A 19,268-nucleotide genomic window follows, 5' to 3' on the forward strand; every position below is an offset into this window, starting at 1 on the left:
GCTCTGTGTCCCTGAGGCAAAGAAGGCGCCATGAATGTGGGACAACAACAGTAGCAGCCGCAGAAAGTGAAGACAAAGACATGGAGGCAAAGCACTCACCTCATAAGGCTTTACTGTAATCGCACCTCTGGCAGCACCCCTGCTTAGCGCAGGAACAACAGCATGAAGAGGGAAGCTGCATAAACACAGCTGTTTAAAGGAAACTTAATTGAGTGGACAGTGATTGACATCCTTCTATCCAAAATGAAAGACACAAAAAAACACAGCATATTCCTTCAGCTCTGGTGGATATAGCCAGCAGCAAAAAAATTGCAAAAAATGTCTCCCCAACAAGACATTTAAATGCCAGCTGCAGGGATTTTTTTATGCAGTTGTTTTAATAATTGAGCTGAAGATGGAAAAGTTTCAGCCCATGTGCTTTCTAAAGATAGACACTGCGCTTGGCTTTGTTGTGTTCTGCTTCGCTGTGAAAGTGGATTAAACGGGCTTTAACATCAAGACGAGCTCTAATGAAACCCAATGGGGGAGTTAGCCTGTCTGTTTGGCCAGCTGACTCCTGTAAAATACTCATCACTGTCTCCCACTGCATGCTCTTGAAGCAGCCTGCTGGTGCCAGGGTGCATGCAGCCTGATGACCATACTGCTACAGTGCTTTGTTACAGTAATCACACCTCTGGATATTTTAATATTTTTATGTTTTTTAATGGCATCTTAAAATTGTAACATAAAGTACTCATGTGTTTTACAAATCAGTATGTTTCTTTCTGTTTTGCACATCTGGAAACTCATTTTTGTCCATTCCTCTTTGTTAAATAGTTGAAGATAGGTCAGATTTAATGGTGAGCAGCTGTAATCTTTAATTTCCAAGTCTTACCACAGTTACAGTCTTAACTTCTTAACTTTGACTAGGCCACTGAAAAAATCATGACGCATGTGGCTGTACATTCAGTGCCATTATCGTGCTCTGAGGGGAACCTTGGCTCCAAATAATGGTATTAAAGAGGATTTTTCTCAGAAATTAGGTGTCTAGATTTATCTAAAATCACTTAATTGATGGATGATATTCTTGGATCTTGGATTCCCCCCCCCCCCAAAAAAAAAATTAAAAACCATAAACTCTGGCCTTGGTGGGGCCTAGAAAAACATTATCCAATCCACTTTGCCTACAGTCGAAAGTGGATTGGCTACTTGTTTGTCAATCAAACATTTTGCGTAAGTGCCGCCATGATGTTTTTATGTAGGCTTCAAGCGTAACTTATACGCTGTTTGGCAAGCGGTCCACCATTACGCAAAAGCATGAAGAAGTACTCCGACGTTTGTTCATTCTTTTGTGGAAACTTGAGCATCAATGAGAAACCTAACCGGAAAGCCTTTTTTTGAAGCAAGGGTAATTAGCAAGAGGTTTAGCATTAGCTATCAAGATCGAACATTTCTGATGGAAAAAAATTGACTTTATGTAGTTTTCTGTCATCATGGAATGTTTAATCCGTAGACCCTTACATACAATTTGAAAATAAACGATCTGGACAATCTAAAAAGACTGGATTTATAATACGGCCACAGGACTGCTTCAAAGGCAGAAAGTCGAGGTTTTATTCTAAGAACTCTAATTTAACATGCTGCTATATCTTTATTAATTGTGCTTTGGTGCTCATGGTGTCCATTAAAATGAACTTGGCTGTTGAATGGTGGAGAACTAAGCTTATTTTCAAGCCGCTTTGTTTAATGTAAATAGACAAAGCGGAACACCAGCGAAGCATTTCAACATCACATAGATTTTCTTTTTTGTTTTTAAAACGTTTTCATAAAAAAGCGGCAAAAAGTAGCAAAAAACATTATGAACGCACTAAGAAATTGTACATATCACTTGATGTGATAACACCGGCAGAAACCTCTTGTTCGTGTAGGGATTTCCTGCAGACTATGTGCATCCCAGCACTTTGCTTCCTCTCTAGGTTAAATATAAAATTACTTACAGAGGCGTTTCCAGCGTAGAGAACATTTGCAAAGGATGAGGCACTGATGGATGTGCAAAATTCAAAAATACACAAACAACCAGACATATCTTCCACCACAGAATCCTCTTTTATGCATTTAATATTTGGAGTCTACATAAGGTTTTCTATGGATTCAGTGTCAGTTTCTTAAAAGATATCCCCCACAGAATGATGTTGCTGTGGAAGTAGTGTATACCCCATTACGATGGCTGATATACAGTAGCAGCCATTCAAAACCCCCCCACTTTCCTTGATGGGCCCTTGCCTGGTCCCCTACAATTCCTTTTTAAACATCAATCTTTGTACTAAAATATTCTTTCTGTCATGATTTGTGGACATTAGAATCTAAGGAGAAGCATCATCTCCTGGTCAGACTCTGCAATTCAGTAAAACAGTGAGTCAGAGTAAGAAAAAAAAATGCACGCCAAGGGGAAGAGCAGAGACTGGAAGGTGTAGGGGACTTTCCTGGGAGTCGTAGGGAAGTGGGCTGCCATTTGGCTGGCGTTAGACTGGGAAGGGGCCATTTTAAATGGTTGTTAGGCCCCGTCCACACGAAGACGAACCCTGGCCTAAACGCACAAATTTTTCACCAAACCAGCCTCTCATCCACACGAAGCCGGCGTTTCGGGGGTCTGTAAACGATCTTTTTTTTATTCAGCCTTCAGAGTGGGAAGATTTCGAAACGCCGTTTTCGCGTTTCCATCTTTACGCTCTAACCGCATATTTTTTTTTTACACGCATGCGTCATAGCGTCGCCTCTAAACACGCATGCGCGACACATCACAACAACAATGGCGCCGTTGCTGCTAATGCTACTCACCCTGCTGTCGGGCTTACAACTGAATCTTCTTCTTCTGGAATATCTCCAGGAAGAACAGAGCAATATCGACGACATAGTTCAGCACCTGAATTTGACTTAACCACGAAAATGGACCCGCAGGGCAACCATGTATAAATATTAGTGCGCATGCCCAACATTTCGTCGCTTATTTTTGCTTTGGCACCACAGCGCCACTTACAGGCCTGGCATACATTTTGCAGCGTTTTCATGCATTCGTGTGGACGCTCACATTTATTTTACGTCTCCGTCTTTACGGCAAACGTTTTGAAAAATATCAGCGTTTCGTGTTCGTTTTGACTTTGCCATTTTCTACCACATGTAGCAATTTATATGCAATCCAATGATCGAATTTCTGCCTCATCTCACCAGAGCACCTTCTTACATGTTTGTTGTAACTGTTATAAACCTTGTGGCCAGCTTTGAGAAGTTAGTTGTTTTTTTAAGGGGTTTTCCTTCTACAATTGCAAATTTTCTTTACACTCCTTTATAAAAGACATATTTTTAGACTCATTCATTGTTGTCCTGTCAAGAGATTCACTGGATTGATATGTAGATATATCCCTCTTCTCCAGAGTAACTAACAACCTCTAAGCTTCTTCTGTTAGTACTCTTCTTGCCCAGACTGTGAGTGTAGGTGGACAGCCCTGTCTCTGTAGTGTTTTAGTTGTGGCACACTCTTTCTTGTCCCAAAAGACTGACTGCAAAGCCCTCTGCAGGGTTATCTAATCTTGGCACATTGTTTTACAACCTAAAGGAAAATACAAATAAATCTGTTTTCACTGCAAAGATGACTTTTCTCTGTTCTTGCTGCTCTGCTATTGAGGTTGTTGCATTTTGTTCTCGACACGTCACTGGAGCAGAACTTTTTTTCTTTTATGTTTGACGAATATAAAAAAAAAAACTTTTGAATTAGGAGGGACCTATAAGGAATCCCCGACTGCTTGTGAAGCATAGTAAGAAAGAACTATGAGACAAAAGAAAGAAAGAAAAAACCTACATAGTGTGTTTCTCTGAGCTTGTCCTAAGACTCTTCTACTTCAAGTTTAAAGCTAACCCAGCTTTAAACTTTTCCACAGACTCGTTCACTCGTTTACTCTCTTAAAAAACCCTCAGACCTATACAGACCTAAGCTGTTTTTACTGAAATCAAATTGTCCATGCTCGCAGTAGAGTGCACCGTATTTTATCAAAGGGTATTTGAGTACATTTTTGTTTCTTATTATTTAAAGCTATATTTCATTTGCATTTTATCCCCTAAACGAACTCAAGCTGCATCTCTTAATACTGTTTACACTGTTTCCCAGTGGAATATAGAATGAATTATTAACCATCCAAGTTTCCTACAGAGTATTAAATTGCAGAGCCCCTGATCATCTCTCAGCTTTTAAAACCACGTTTAGAAACCTTCTCATTTCTTTTGTCATACAAGCCTAAAATTATCTTAAAGCAAATTTTACCCTTGGTTTGTAATTTAGTTTTACTTTTTTTTTAAACACTTTGTTACTCTAGTTCTGGGAAAGAAGCCATTTTTCGAGAAAGTGTTTATTTACAGATTATTTCCATTCTGCTTCATAAAGAGTTAGTTTGGGGCTGAAAATATGTTGTTGCAACACAATAAAAAAAAGGATAAAAAATGTTATTCTGTTTCAACAACATCAATTTAAACTTTGTATTCTTTTGTTTTCTGTTCCGTTGGTACTGAAAAACACTCAAAGACTGCTTTTAATACGCTTCGCCTTAACACTGAATTGCATTTTGGAAGGCATAATGGAAGTTATCTTACTGAAACACTGAAACAATTTAGTACAAATTATTTACTAGCAGCAACAAACAACAAGCTTGAATTATCAAAAATAATAACCATGGGGGAAAAAATTTGTAAAATGCTACAAATCAATTCCAATCCATTTTTTTTATTTTATAAAAAAGACCAAATGCAAAATATACAATTTTAAAAAGCCAATGGCATCAGTGCAATCCTCTAAGCAGCGTCCATGCATAGCGCATACATTAGAGAGAAAAAGCAAACAACATTCTTATTCTGTACTGACCCGTCCAGACAGCCATCACAAAGGTCTGTGCTCTCATTCTATCCGCCTCCAATATCCCCTTTGTGATGGTCATCACTAGGATCAATACAATGGCTGAGCTCAAATTTAAGCATAACAAAATTCATATATATATATATATATATATATATATGTATATGTATGTGTGTGTGTGTGTGTGTGTGTGTGTGTGTGTGTGTGTGTGTGTGTGTGTGTGTGTGTACATAGCTTAAACAATAAATCACTCCTTGAAAGCTCAATGGTGTATTTTTCTTTATCTGTCTCCTTTTGGAGGCTCATCTCCTGTCACCCTTTTCCAGTTTTTACTTTAACAGCCATTACCTTACCTCTACCATGGCTCAAACCTCATTTCACAGCTTACGGGCAGGATTTGCTGACTTCTTGATGGAAGTGCATATTAATGTTATGCGTTTATATATGCAACAGATTCAAACGCAGAACCAAAGAGGTTTACAGTCATGGTGCATGCTTTGTGATTTATACACAACTATTGGAAATGTCAAACTCGCACTCTGGCTTCTGTTGTGATGAATAACTGCTGGCCAGAAGGAAAATATTTGTACCATGGCAAAGATGCCATTCGTTTTGCTCTCGCTCGTTATGCAGCACAATGTCAAAGTACCCCCGGTGATACATTCCTTCACATTTCCATCTAGGGATTCATTAATACACATTAGGACTAATACATTAAATCCTTCCACTTGCCATGTAGGGACAAAATTAATTTTCTGTACAGAAGCTGTAAAAAAAAAAAAAAAAAAAAAAAAACTTTTTGACTTTTTAAATATAAATCTAACTCTCACTTTTATATTCAATGTACTAAAGATTTTCTTTTTACAAATACTGTCTTTTTAATTAACTTTGCAAATGAATATTGCGTGATATCAGGTTTTGGGAGACGCAACAGAGAGCTGAGGGGTCGTCAGAAATGGATGCACTGGGGGAAACAGCAGCTGCACTTGTTTGCCAAACTTACGCATTTGACAAACATATGCAAACAATAACGCATTAGTTTGGTTTAATAAACTGCTTGTTTGCTTTAGAGATACGCAATCATTCTAAGAAGAAAATATTTCTTAACAAGTTTCAAATGCGTAGAGTAAAATATGGCACATTTGCGTAGTTTTTTGAGGTTCTGGACAAGATGGCAAAAAGGATTACTTTTGACTTTGTTGCCTATTTAATAATTATATTTCCGATTCTGTATCAGGACTTACCTCATATCAGTCTTTAAAGTCAGCGGTCACATGAAGCAGAAGAAGAGAAAATGACAATCCACTCAAACTCCTCAGTCCCAGTTTTGGCTCCACAGCTTCACTGGCATTCCAGTCCTGTCTGTTCCAGTCACGCACGGAGCTCTGACCGTATCTTCCTGACCGGATTCTCTACCTTCCGCGGTAACCGAGACGTGGCTTAGTAGATGAGAGGAGAGGCGCACATAGGGATCTCCAAGGGCGCACGGGAGAGTCACTGCGTCAGGATTGGCCAGAAGGAGATGTGACGCACCAGCAGGTGGCACACCCGTCAAATAAAAAAAAAAATATATGAAAAAACTCAGTTTCATTCATTGGTAATTCCTCTGGAGACTCGAGCACGCCAATAAATTAAAACCGAGATAGTATAATGAGAAGCGGCTTTACTTCCTAAAATAAAAAGCGGCATAAAATGCATGGAAACGTGTTTTTTTATGTGACGCTTCTCAATCTAAAGTTTAGTTTATAATAGCATAAAAAGACCACAGAGTAACTTTTTACACTGCATAAATTTATATTAATTCAACATTTAGTTCAGCATTGCTATTTCACCGTTGATTAGATTGGCAAAATCAAAAAAAAAAAGATTAATCTATATCCAATACAATTACCAGGACCCAATTTCACAAAACCAGATTAGAGGCAATCTAATAAATTCCTGCATACCATGACTTTTTTGTTTAAAAAATCTAGGAAGTCTCTACCCTGAGAAAAATAATGAAAACTAGTTACTCATTGAAGTAATTCTGCTTACTAGGGTAGTTGTTTAGAGTAACACTTAGAACTTGATTCTAAGCACAGATCTGCACAAGGAAGTGTAAAGATGACATGTCCTGTTCTGAAAGAACCTGTTGAAGTTGAAGAACAACTACCCTGAAGATGTTGCTTTGATTAAAGAGGGTGATTGGAGCACCATTAGATGTTTTATCTTTTCCAAAATAAATATCTCCACTTAAAATTTTATTTAATAAATACATCAGATTCGAATATTCTCAGCAAGCACTAATTAGGATTTGTGTGGGAAATTTTTCCTGTATGAAATATAGGCAATGTAAAGATGTCCTGCTACACATTACATTTTTGACTGTTGTGTTGCACTTAAATACATATTCAATGCGAATACAAAAAAATGGTGCATAGAATGTAAAATATTGAAAAAAGAATATTTACGTCTTGATTGTTATTTACCAGACTTTCTTAAAATACAGGGATTTTCTCTAACATTTAGAAGCAAAGACTACAAATAATTGTTAAATTTTTATCTAAATAGAATTTTTTTTCTTATTTCTGTCTACATCCTTTGTCTAAAAATTAAACTTAAATTAATTTCTAAAGCTGATTTAGAAATACATTTATTTAGATTTCATATTTATACGAAATCTAAATCTTGAATCTATATACATATCTTATTTTATAAATCTAAATCTAAAATGTGCGACGTAAATGTTTGGAAGATATGGTATTAAACTATGTAAGTTTTAAAGCTCAAAGTGTTGAAAACACCCCAAGGAAAAAGGAATGACAATTAAAAAATGGATACACCCCTCCAAGGACCCCCCCCACATCTTTTTCCTCTTATTCCCTTTGCCCTAGACCAGGCATCCCCAAACTCGGTCCTCAAGGCCCCCTGTCCTGCAGGTTTTAGAGGTTTCTCTGCTTCAGCACAGCTGGTTATAATGATTGCAGTAGACCAAAAGCCTGTTAATCAGCTTTCAATTAAAATCAGCTGTGCTGGAGCAAGGAATCCTCTAAAACCTGCAGGACAGGGGGCCTTGAGGACCGAGTTTGGGGATGCCTGCCCTAGACTGTGGACACACATTTTGCTCTTACAGACTCTCGTCCTGCCATTGCCAAGGAGAATAACATTATCTATTTCCATTTGTGAAATTTTATTATGTTCTTATTCCTAAGCGAAACTCAGAGTTGATTTGATCTCAAGTTTAATTACCCAATAGATATCATGTGTTTTAAAAACGAAAGCTCTGACTAGGGAAAATAATTGTAGAAGTACTCAGAGTATTTACTCAGAGTAGGATTGCAATGGGCTATATGCCCAACTCCAATACTTGCTGAACTTTAGCCAGCGCCTACTGTTTTTCATTGCTGGAAAAACTGATTAGTCCAGGTGTGTGTGACCTCAGTAACCATAACGAGAATGACCACACCTGACTTAACCAGATTGTCCAGCAATGAACAACAGGAAACAAAGGAGTTCTGAATTTGGGAAAGTATGGACATATAGCCTTTTCATTCTGTTGCTGAGCCCAGGTGCTGACTCAAAGGTGATTATGTCCAAATGCCAGCAACAGTGTTAAAACGATTTAACCATTAAAAGTGGGCAAGACAAGTTTATTTGTATCGCACAATTCAGCACATTGATAATTGAAAGTGCTTAACATGAATCAGACAAAATATAAGAAAAATAAAAGCAGAATTGAAAAAGGGTCAGGTCTGAGTCTGTCATGACACCAAGATTCCGGCAATAATCAGTGGTTTTTAATTGTAGTAGCTGAAGCCGTGAGCAAACTTTGGATCTCTCCTTTGTTGGTCTAAAGATTATTACCTCAGTTTTGTTTTTATTCAGTTGGAGAATATTATGATGGGTTCACCTGGTCATATTGGGATTTAAAGCTGTGTTGTCTGCAAAATTATGGTAATTGATATTGTTGTTTGCTATAATCTGAGCAAAGGCGGAGGATGTTGATGTTTAATATGAGGGGCCCCAGAATGGATGGAATCCTACATGCGATTTTTTTTGGTCTCTAATTTAAAGTTCCCTAACAACACATAAGAGTCCCAGTCCTTCAGGTAGGATTTAAACCAGTCCAGTGCAGTACCAGAAAGGCCGACCTTTGTTTGGTGCAAATAACTGCTGAGTGCTGGGTTTACTTGAAAAAGGTTAATGATTTATTTTTTTTGCCACACTATTTTGCAATGGCAAAAAAAAAAATGCTACTTTGTATATGCTTAGTAAATAACTAATACCGATAGCTGATCCATTTTATGGTTTTGTCAAAGCAACTTCAAACTATGTATATTTTTCCCCCACTTGACAATTAGGTACCACTTTGCATTGGTCTATTGAAAATATAATAAAAGTTTTCTCAAGTTGGCAGTTGTATTGTGAAGAAAGTTCTAAATATATTTTCCTTGCTTAATAAGGTGCGTATCTCCTGGCTGCAGGGATATGGGAAATGAATCCTCAAATAAAGCTTCCTGCTTGGCGTCACATCAGCCCCATGGAGTATATTTCCTGTCCTACTACATAAAAATGCAGAATGGTGAGTGGTACTGAGCCAACTCCCACTAAAATATGCAATACTCCCATCATCCTAATGCCGTGTTGACTGGTTGACACTCTACAAGCATATTTCTCCGTTGGCAGTTGTTTTGCATCCTGTGTGAGGAGAGATGTTGCTTTCCATCTTGAGGATGTTGCAGCACAACTAGATAAGCATATATAAAACTGTGTCTGTTGTAAATACACAGTAAGTCGGATGTAAAGTTGCTGATTTAAGGCATTTTATATTATGGAGTTCAAATTATGTTTGTTCATTTGGGTGGAGGTGTGGAGACATTTTTATAGGAATACAGGTTGTAATTCATTTTAGTGTATCTATACATAAGACTGCATTACATATCTGATTTTATGAAGGGACCTTCTACTTTAAATACATTCATCTACTTTCTTATAAAAACATATTTGAAAAATCAAATATATGTCAGACATATTCAGATAAGACAAAACCTTGGTCATAAAAAAGTAAAAAAAAATCTTGATTCTAGGCAAGAACATCTCCTATAGGTGCCTCCTGCAATTTCACACTGTCTGACTCCTGCAGAACTGCATGGACAGACTGATAACAAAGTAACTGACCACTGCACTGAGATATCACTCTTATTTCAATATGGCCCCTTCAGTCCAGCTTGCTCCTGAAAGGTGTAAACAGGAACTGAAAACAAATAAAGCAAAAGATTTGAATAAATGTGTACCTTGTTGTATCTGAACAAATCCCATAAAATGTTTGAGAAGCTACTGGCAGTTAATGCTCCAGACAGTTTAAGTAAAAAGTTTAATCCTTTCTCAGATACATGCTTGTCCTACTCTATCATCTCCCACAGGGAATGACATTTTGTAAAAATCTTTTCCTATAAGGAACACCACAGGGCAAGAGAAGCTTAACAGAGCTAGGTAAAGATATAATCTGGAAAAAAAACACTAAATATTTCTGATACAGACTGCCGACTAAAATTCTAAGGAATACGAAAAATGCAGGACATTAAAGGTCCCCATGGTTGCCTTATTTAGTATTTCAGTACTAACTCACATTTGTTAAAACAAAACCCTTTTTTATTTGCAAAACGACACATTTTAGAGAAGTTACAGCATTGAGATCCCAATCCTGAGGAAACATTTTATTTTTCTCAGGAATGCATCCCGTCTAGTATGAAGGACATACAAGGAATGCTCAAATCTGAAAGATAAAGGATCTGCAAGTTTTTCACCATGTTTAGTAATAAAGACCTACAGATAAATATAGCATCCATTCATGTCCAGTAGGCCCTATTGGTTTAAACGGTGGAACAGTGGTGTTCCAAAATACGTGTTTTACTTAATAAATATTTCTGCTGTCCACCTTAGCTGTTGTTAGGCTTATCTTTCTTCTTTTATTTGTCACTCTTCTAATGCACTTGTGTTGTTGGAAACACAAAACAGTCTATTTTTCTTGTAATTGTTATAGTGTTCACCAGGAAAATCTAATATTTAATTATGACATAAACGTTTAGCAGATCAACAGCAAAAATGCTCATGTCACCTAAAATAGGTAAATGGCAAGGTATAAAGATTTTTAGAGTTAACCTCTCTGAGGGACTATTTTCTTTTACAATAAGCTCATAGCTATAGTTTTTTTTTTTTTTTTTTTAACAGGACATAAGAAAACTGTCACCAATAATACTTTAGCAGATCTTAGGTTGAAAAAAAAAAAAAAAACTAAAATACCATTATATATTTTGATTCTGATCCTGTCTGCACAGGGTCTGTGATAAACAATACTGTAATAATGTCTTTAAAAGCTTTGCAAATATATATTTTTGTCTCTGTTTTTTCTTCCCTATTATACAAATCACTGTCAATAGTTTTCACCTTGTACATTTCTTGTTTGCAAGAAACATGCTTTAACAATAAAGTTTAATTTCCATTGGATTAAGATCAAATCCTTAGATGAATTTGTTGGATCAAATAAAGTGATTCGTTTTTGGTGTTTGCCATAATAAATATCTGTAGGTTTATACATCTATCGACTGAACTGAGAATCAATGATGGGGAGAAACCCGAGCAGCGGCTTAGCTTCAGCAGACAAACCAGCCTTTGGCCAATAAACAAAATCTGCATTGTGAAGACATCATGCATCACTTTTTTAATCATAACAGATTTCCTTTTTGCTGTGAAATTATTGCCCTTAGCTGCCCCAGCATTGGAAATGTCACTTCACAGTGTGAGTGATAAACAATCATTTCTTCAGTTTAAATTTCTAAACCTCTTTTTGCCTAAATTTGATTTTGATTTTGGGCCTAAACATTAACAGCATTAAAGACAATAATTTATTGACTGTTTAGAGGGAAGGGAAATTAGTATTAAATGCACATTTTTATGTAAACCTATCTATTAATATTAATGCTCAAAAATTAGAAACTATCATTGTGGTGACAATTTCACTGTTGCTATGTGCTATATTTGCCCGTATGTGACTTGACTCTTGACAGAAGCTATATTAGCATATGAATACCAATAATGGAGTGAATTTTACTGCAAGCCCCACTTTTGCTGTTCCTTCAATATCGTCCCATTCTGCTTGTTTTTCAGACTTGCACTGGTTATGTTATGTCCAATAATTTCATTTTTTTCAAAAGCTAATTCTATTACTATTCCTAAAGAGCTTCACATATTTTTTGGCATCACATCAATTACCTTGATCGTAGTCTGACTTATTATTACATTGTCATCCCATTTCTTTTCAAAGTTGGTAGAAGAATGTAGCCTGACGTAGTCCTACTCAATTCTAGTCAGAATATGAGTCTGATACTGCTCCATAGAGCTGTGATTATGGGGCGTGTTTCGAACGAACCAGGAAAAAAAATGCCTCTGCACTCAATTGGATAGATCTACAACCAATAAGAGCAACGGAGTGCGTGACGTATGTTAAGCGAGTCATAGTTGTTGTCCACAAAAATCAAAGCGTGCAGTTGCACGCCTAGAATAAGAAGATGAGCCTTGATCGCGTTTCTCTGTTCCTCTTTTAAAATTAATTTGCTGTCGATATCTTCTAGAACAGACCTAATAGCAGAATCTACTCACCCAAACTCTCCAGCAGCAGCCATTGTTGTTGTCACCCAAGCGCGCTTTGGTCACGTGGTTGATTACGTTACTCTTGATCATCTGTCCATCATCGTATAAAGCCCGCCCTGACAATTTGATTGGATCGCCTGACAGTGGGCGATAATACTCACGCTACTATGGAGCAGAGCCAGACCGAACTTCCCCGAACTCAAACCTTGTGGGCGGGACTAAGTTCGGACTGGCACCCAGGCTAAGAAGAATGTACAAGTCAACCCAGACTCTCTCTCTCTCATCTTTACTGCATCTGTCAGTCAGACTGTTGTCTTATCACAATGAAAGATGTTGAAAATCAACCTTCTTGAATGAAATATTTTGCAGCATTTTTCTCAGAGTATTACTAATATAAAGTGGAAATCCTCCTTTAACCAACCACTTCAAAACACTGAATCTAAATGTTTTTGCCCTTTCCTAAGAGTGTCCTTTGTAACAAAGATTTACTACTCTGAAATATAACTATGTGCAGAGAAAATTTGTTGAGTCAAAAAGTTTATTCAATTTTTTACAGTTTTCTTCATGGATGCATATGTAATAATATTAATGAACAAATAAAGACTTTAAAATGTTAAAAAAAAAGACTTTAAAAAATTGTTTTGTGAACCATAATCAAATAAGGACATGAAACTGCCACTCCTCCTATAATATAGCAAATACCAAAGAGAACATTTAAAAAGTAGGGAGGTCTTAATGACAATAGAAGATAAGTGGTTTTGGGGTGTGGCTGTTTAGTACATGTACCATCAATCCATCCATCCATCCATTATCTGACAGGCTTGTCTCAATTGGGGTCACATGGGGTGCTGGTGCCTATCTCCAGCTGTCAATGGGCGAGTAGTACATGTACCTTTGATTTAAATAACAAATATTCTAAGGATTGACTTTAAAGTTGAAAGTAATTCATAGGATTACTATTGTTATTGAGTACCAAGAAGCAGCAAGCATTTGTCAAGTTTACAGTTTTTTATATACAACCAAGACATGCATTTCTATTTAGAATAGCTTCCATTTTAAGACTTTGAATCAACTTTCATTGCAATAATAGCTAGTGTCTTTGTGTTCATTTCTACAAGGTTTGCACATCTAGATAATCTGATTTTACCTCACTGTTAGAAATACCAGATTGGAAGGATAAAATTAGTGACTAATAGATTCTACAAGTACTCCCAGAGATTCAATTTAGATGTAGTCCACAAATAATTATGCTAGGTGCCAACTCTTTTGGCAACTGTTGTAGCTGTGTGTTTGATAACTAAATATGACCTGTATTTTAAATAACATTAAAGATAGAAGCATTTGATAAAAAGTTACTAACGATACCTGAAATTTTAGAGTTACTGCATTGCTTATAGTTCAAACCCCCAGTCTTCAACATGTTTTCTTTCAGGATTACCCTATATTTACATTGGCTCTATTTTTCTGCTAAGAACTTAGGAAAGGTCCTGATGATTGAACCAGAACACAAGAAAAAGTTTAAAGTTAAGAGTTGAACAGTAGGAAACAGAAGTATACTGTAATGTAGAACCCCTGTAACTAAAAGTGTAGCGATAGTGACAGAGACCATCCATCCATCCATCCATCCATCCATCCATCCATCCATCCATCCATCCATCCATCCATCCATCCATCCATCCATCCATCCAACCATCCATCCATCCATCCATCCATCCATTTTCTGACACGTTTAATCCCAAGTGGGGTCACGAGGGGTGCTGGTGCCTATCTCCAGCTTTCCATGGGCGAGAGGCGGGGTACACCCTGGACAGGTTGCCAGTCCATCGCAGGGCAACACACAGACAACCATTCACACACACACTAGTGGGCGAGACCAACTTAGTGAAAGGTGGAATACACTAGATAAAAGCTACTAACCCTCTCAGAAGCTGAAATTATGCAGTAGTGCTGGTCTGTGGGTCAAAGGGCTTAACTTTGTGGCTGTTTCTGCAGATAAGGACTGTTAAAGGGGCTTTAAGAAGCTCATAATCAAGGCTGGGGCAAGAGGAGGATCTGTAATACAGGGTAGGGTTATAGACAATTCTTCAGAGGCAAGAAGAGGTATCAAAAGGCCAGGCAGGCAGGCGTAGTCAGAAAATCATCAGAAGGTTCGGTGTCCAGAATCAGAGACCAGATGGGGAGGCAATCAGGGGCACAACAAAACAGGTAAGATACGCAGAACAGATGAGGTCAGGCACAAGCAGACAAACAATAAATGCTGGTTGTTTTACTAACATGAAGGATTTCAAGAATCTGGCATAAAAACACACAGAGAAGCTCTATATAGAGAATCACCATTGTATTCAACTCCTCCTGACTAGCAGTGGCAGGTGTTACAGCTTGTAAAAGAGGAGAACAAATCTAAACCAGAAACAGAAGTTATTCTAAAAAAGAAATTTCAGGATAAGAGACAGAGTCAGACGTGACCTGGCATGTGGAGTGCTTCCTGGATTCTGTTGTTCCAAAAAGGCAAAGCCAGGCTCAATAACTGTGGCCACGTCAATCCAGAGGTAAGAGATCAACTGGCTTATATAACTTTTCAACTGGCATAAACCACTTTCTAACTGCCAATGCCTCTTCTACACTGGCATATACCATTTTCACAGGTACACTTTTCAAAAGTAGCATGCCAGATACCACTTTTGGCTCTAGGTGCTGCTGTGAAAATGAGTAGGTTATTGTCAGTTTGAGTTTCCCTAACCCTTTATTGGAATTCTTTGCAATTCGTTCCATGTAACTCTTTTTGATAGACTAATTAATCACATTTCAAAATAATTATTTTAGATCTAAAAAAAGCGACTTTATATTTTAACAATTTCTTTTTCCCTGTTGCTAACGTTCCATTCTTTAATTCTCAGTCTGTAAAAAAAAAAAAATTGTAAGGCAAAAAATAACTACTACAAATGGCATCTCTATCTTTTGTATTGATATGTCACTGGGGGGCAAAATGATCCCGTCTGGCGGTTCCAGGGTGTTTTGGAATTTTTGAGCTTTCAGTGTTAATTAGGAGCAGAGATAAATTAATGTGAGAGGGCTGTCAAAAAAAGCACCATAAACGAGATGAGGCAGCCATGCTCACATCTGGAGCTAAGAAACATAGCAGGAGATCAGGGAGGACAACAGAAGAAGCTCACTGGGCATATGGAGCACAAGAGCAGGGGAGAGCCTTGCTGGTGCTAGCTTAGGAAGACAGCGGAGCAACTCAGTGGCAGATCGCCTGGGCAAACAGCATGCTGAAGTTGTGCAAGGGGCAGTGGCTGGCGGGGGAAGAGTACAGCAGTACATCAGAGAAGCCCGCCAATAGACAGAGCAGGGAGAAGAGTGAGTTGGCCGGGGCTACAGCCCTAGAGGCTAACTGCAGGAGACTGAAGATGTACATCTGCAGATCGGAGAAGCCAGACGACAAGAGGATTCCAGAGCACCAGTTGAGAAGGTGACAGCTGGCTGGTGTCTGGAATTAAAACAATAACAAAACAGTCCTTCTAGAGCAGCAGTCACCAACCTTTCTACAGTTGAGGGCTATTTCAGGGGTACTGAGTCACAGGAAGGGCTACCAATACTGACCTATAAATTGCAAGGGTCAACGTTCACCTAAACTTCATACATCATAAACATATCTTTATCGTTTCTTTAAATTTATAATTTTCTTTTAGACATTTTTATTTTGAAATCTCTATAAATGCGGAAATGCCATATATGATTAAATGATTAAATGTTCTATAACCCAATTAAAAAAAGAAGAGCAACAGAATACAGTGAAATTTCAAACGTACCTCACTGTTGAGTTGTTCTATTTTCAGAAGACTCTAAGGGCACCCCTTGTGGTCCTTGAGGGCCCCTTGGTGCCCGCGGGCACCATGTTGGTGACCCCTGTTCTAAAGCGAAAAGAAAATAGCTTTTTTGAAAGACACCCACAAGCCTCTTAAGAGCATTCCCCACTTCATCCTTTGACAAAATAATGTTTCTATAATAATGTTATCTTAAAGCATCTGGGTTCTTGTTAACATACTGGATTAAAGCAGAGATTGAAAAAGAATTCTGTCGTCAACCCATCCCTGAATGTGGAGCATTTTTAAGCTAAGGGTCTTTCTCAGGGGGCCCAGAGTGGCAGTTTCAAACCTTGCAATACTTGTCATAAACCAAGTATACATTACTGCAGTAAGCAAGTAAATTTTTTGTTGTTGTTTCGTTTTTTGAGATAGTGGCTTGTTTTTTTTTATACAGTGGGCTGACAGTAAAGGGGGTAGGAGAGAGGGGGAGAGAGATTCAAACCTGGGTCGGCCACGTCAAGGACCAAGGACTATGATCCGTATATTGGTTGTGCATGCTAACCACTGCGCCACCAAAGCACAATTTTGTTTTCTCTTGGCAATAACTGGCCAGTTCACCATCATAAGTTGCACCATGATTTTAATTAATGTTTAGGATTGCCTTAGGAAATTGTGAGGCCATCTTTTAAAAGGTAAATCTCAAGCAAAACTTGGCCCATGAACATATTAATGACCAAACACATAACAACAAATACAGCAAGATCTGGCTGAGAGTTAAGAATTGGAAATGCTGCATTTGATATCAGTTAGCACATGGGTCTTCAACGTTTTCCAGGACAAGGACCCCCAAACTGATGGCGAGATGGAGCGGGGACCCCCTAATTATATATTGAATGAAATTGTGTTATATCAAACTGGTCCTATAGTCACTCTATTACAGATGGAGTCATGTAACGGAAGTAATTTCTCCCTGGGATTATTAAAGTATTTCTGATTCTGATTCCTGGTTGATGGGACAGGTGTTGTGAATGAAACGGTGCCCAGCTTAAAAGAGCTCCTGTGTGTCGCTGAATGTGTGCATTGATGACTGAAAGACATCTTCTGCCTCCATTTATCTGTTTAATACAGTGTGTTTAATTCATGTTTATGTGTATTTAAAGACCTTTCAATTAGTGGAAAAATTGCAGGGGGAAATATTAAAAAAAGAGTGTTATCAAACAAAACTTTCGCGACCCCCATGCAGTACCTCCGTGGACCCCCTAGGGTTCACGGTCCCCCTGTTGAAGACCTACGAGTTAGCATATTATAATGGTACCTGCATTTTGTGAATCAAAGGGAGATGCTTACTTAAGCATGTTTGAACACACACCAACCACATTGCCGTGGCTTTCCAAGGTCTGGCAGCTGCTACAGTATAAAATATATAATAAAGCTTAAGAAGCAGCTTTGGATTTGACTCCAGAAAACCAGTGAAATATGCCAGTGAATGGCAGCTCTACCATTTTATGTGCTATGAGCTTGTTCCTGAAGCATATTAACACATGTTGAGTTGCTTTTGGTAGATAAGCTCAAACATTCCTTTTCTGAAAGACCTGTTGTTTATTTGTCTTATTTGTCTCCTCAGCTGCTGTTCTGGCTGATGAGTATGTGTTGACTCACAAACCCACTCACCCCCCCGTTTCTAAAAAAAAAAAGAAAGAAAAAGAAAACAAACAAACAAGTCTCTTGCTTGACAAGAGCCAAGTTCTCAAAGAACATCCAAACAAGTGAATAGCACCAAGCCACATGGTGTACTAAGGCACAGCAGCATTGAATGAATGCCATGGCCAACTTTTGAAACATCTGCAGCATCATTTGCTGGAGCTTCTGGGTGGATGGGACACCACAGCTGTCCCTTAGCCAATCAGTTTACTGAAGTCCGTCAGCAAGGTAATGCCAGGTAAAGAAATACAGTAAAGAGGAAGGGAAAAAAGTCAAAACAGTCAAAAGAGAAGAAAAGGACACACTGTGTGACTGTAATGCAATTAAACACTGTCTTAAAATTCTACTTGATATTTATAATACAGTGAGATAAAACTAAATACGTAAGTGTTGATAAGAATTATGCCTCTGTTGGCATCAATACGAGACAGAGTGTAAAACTGATTGTGTAACCAGTGTATTGCCCTGAACTATTTAGATTTAGTTGATTCTTCTGTGTCTCATTTGCCACTATTTCGCAAAGCTCTTCAGTCAGAACAATACTCAGATTATCATGGGTTTTAATTAAAACCAGAGCAATTAGCTAATTAATTATCACTATCAGTGGTATGGAACATCCCTTCAGATAAAGAACATAAATCTAATTATCCTTTGACCTCTCCTCTCTCTGTTTGTCCTCAACATACATCATGCATGGGCTTGAAAGTCAATAATTAATCTTAAATTTCACTCCCAGATTCTTTATCAAATCATATCCACTGGCATTCTCCACCCTACATGTTTACATGGGAATAGACCGAGGCTTTTTCATGCTTTGGATAGCCTTGAAGCATGGCCCAGAGCTTTGTCAGGCTCAAATTGACAAAAAGCAGGGTTTCCGTCCACAACCTGCAGCACAGCACCAAACAGAATAAATCATCTATTCATATCCGTGTGTGTCTTAGAGGAACTACTTTCTCACCATATGTTGCTTTGTCTTTATCTACCCTAAGTCCCTGCTTTGTTCGTCTCCTTATGATTTCCCAGCTGACACCTGATTACTCAAATACTCACAGTGCAATATTTACAAAATAAAAACACCCATAGGAGGTTTTAAAGGCTGTAACTCAAAGTCCAAATTTGTATGGTCTGTGTGTGATAAGGAAAAAAAGGTGTGACAGTGAATAAAAACAAGAATTAAATGGTTGGAGGGTATAAGAGAAACAATTGTGCATCAACCCTTATATGTGCTGAATAAAAACTGGACCTCA

General features: G+C 38.0%; 1 protein-coding gene across 1 annotated transcript in view; it reads right to left on the reverse strand.

The window, feature by feature from the left end:
• The window catches only part of chrm3a (cholinergic receptor, muscarinic 3a), a 137,701-nt gene extending 131,318 nt beyond the window's left edge, over positions 1-6,383 (reverse strand). Inside the window, exon 1 of the mRNA XM_038293907.1 lies at positions 6,124-6,383. The gene's annotated coding sequence lies outside the window, so the exon portion shown is untranslated. The remainder of the gene's footprint in view (positions 1-6,123) is intronic.
• Between the last annotated feature and the right edge of the window lie 12,885 nt (positions 6,384-19,268).

Source organism: Cyprinodon tularosa, unplaced genomic scaffold (genome assembly GCF_016077235.1).
Source record: "Cyprinodon tularosa strain WSP-4 unplaced genomic scaffold, ASM1607723v1 ctg331, whole genome shotgun sequence".
Classification (NCBI taxonomy): Eukaryota; Metazoa; Chordata; class Actinopteri; order Cyprinodontiformes; family Cyprinodontidae; genus Cyprinodon; species Cyprinodon tularosa.